The sequence below is a fragment of the Buceros rhinoceros genome, unplaced genomic scaffold (genome assembly GCF_000710305.1).
Source record: "Buceros rhinoceros silvestris isolate BGI_N320 unplaced genomic scaffold, ASM71030v1 scaffold6321, whole genome shotgun sequence".
NCBI classification, from domain to species: domain Eukaryota; kingdom Metazoa; phylum Chordata; class Aves; order Bucerotiformes; family Bucerotidae; genus Buceros; species Buceros rhinoceros.
The window spans coordinates 121,103-122,492 of record NW_010392584.1 but is presented as its reverse complement, the minus strand read 5'-3'; the positions used below and the strand labels follow the sequence as shown (position 1 = coordinate 122,492).

The 1,390-nt window shown below is 39.2% G+C and overlaps 1 protein-coding gene across 1 annotated transcript in view; it reads right to left on the bottom strand.

Annotated features, from left to right (window-relative positions):
• KIAA1549 (KIAA1549 ortholog) overlaps nt 1-1,390 on the bottom strand; it is a 75,094-nt gene that overhangs the window by 24,779 nt on the left and 48,925 nt on the right. The window lies entirely within an intron of this gene.

The following is a 1,390-nucleotide window of genomic DNA, read 5'->3' as shown; positions in this document are numbered from 1 at the left end:
AGAATATAAGACTGGAGATCTGTTTGCAGATCTGCTATGACTTCTTATATCATCTCGCTGTCCTTTGTATTCCTTCATACACTTTCCTCAGACTAAATTATCAATTCAGTAAATTATAAGAACATAAATAGTGCTGAGTCAGCATCAGTTCTTCTTTTTAAATGCTGAGGAACAGGCATTTGTATCCTCTCAAGCCAAAACAACAGGTTCAACATTCAACTGAAGCCTAGACATGCCGCGCTTTCTGAACTCAGTTGTCTTTCTTGCTTGTTGTTTCTTACAGCTACAGAATGTGTACTCACATCACTGCTGTATTTCCTGGCATGCAACATACAGTCCTGAATTGCATTGTGATGAACTGAGTTCTGTATTTCCTCACAAAACAGAAAACAGCTAAAACCGGCACAACACACTATGTTATTATTTCACATTTCAACTTCTGCCTTGGCGAACGAATACTTTAAATCTCAAAATGACATTGGCATGTCAGCATGTTAGGGAGATGATGGTAACAACATCTCCATAGTTAAGCCTAAAGGGAGATTTGCTCTTAGGGACAATGAGGGAGAGAAGGGAAATTCTCTTTTGAAAACATTTTGAAATGTTTGAATTTAGATGCTATTAAGAAATGACATATCTTAGTTCCAGATTTGATCAATGACTCATTGTCTTCATGGGAAGCATTAAAACGTTTGTCTCTGAAAAATTTTCCTGCTTCATTTTCTGAATTATTCTAAATGAAATATTTAAACTAAGTTTCAAGTTTAAATTTCATTCTTATACTCACGTGCATGTGAATACAAATACATTCCCCTCCCCCTAAGTATCATCTGTCTTAGGCCACTTCTGAACTTTTAAAAAGAAACACAGGAACACTTGTCCTTCTGATTTATATTAATTTTTTTAACTTATTTAAGCTACACTAAAATGAGTTAGCTAATTTTTCTTCCATTATTTTCCATTTTTGCCCACATTCCACTGTACCGCTGGTAGTCTACTACTTGCAAGGCCTACAGGGAGTTAGGAAGACAGGTTCAGCTGAGCTGTACAAAGCCCACCTGGGGAAGATGAAGCACGGATCTTTGGACAACTAGGGCTTTAGAGGAAGCACAGAAGGTTGAGTAGAGGAGCAAGCTGTGTCACAGAGACCTGCTCCTCAGGAAGAAACAACATTAGCTCTACTCTTGGTACATTTTTTTCCCTTCCCATCATGCAATAGCACATATGTAAAAGCACTGGGGATGCAGAACCAGAGACAAAGGAGTGCAAAAATATGAGAGGGAGGGAGAAGAAGAATCACTGGAAAGCAGAGCACAGAGGGGCTTCTGCAGCGAGGGGCTGTTTGTGACTCAGAGCGCTTCACTCCTCAGAGCTCCGTTTTTCCCACCTA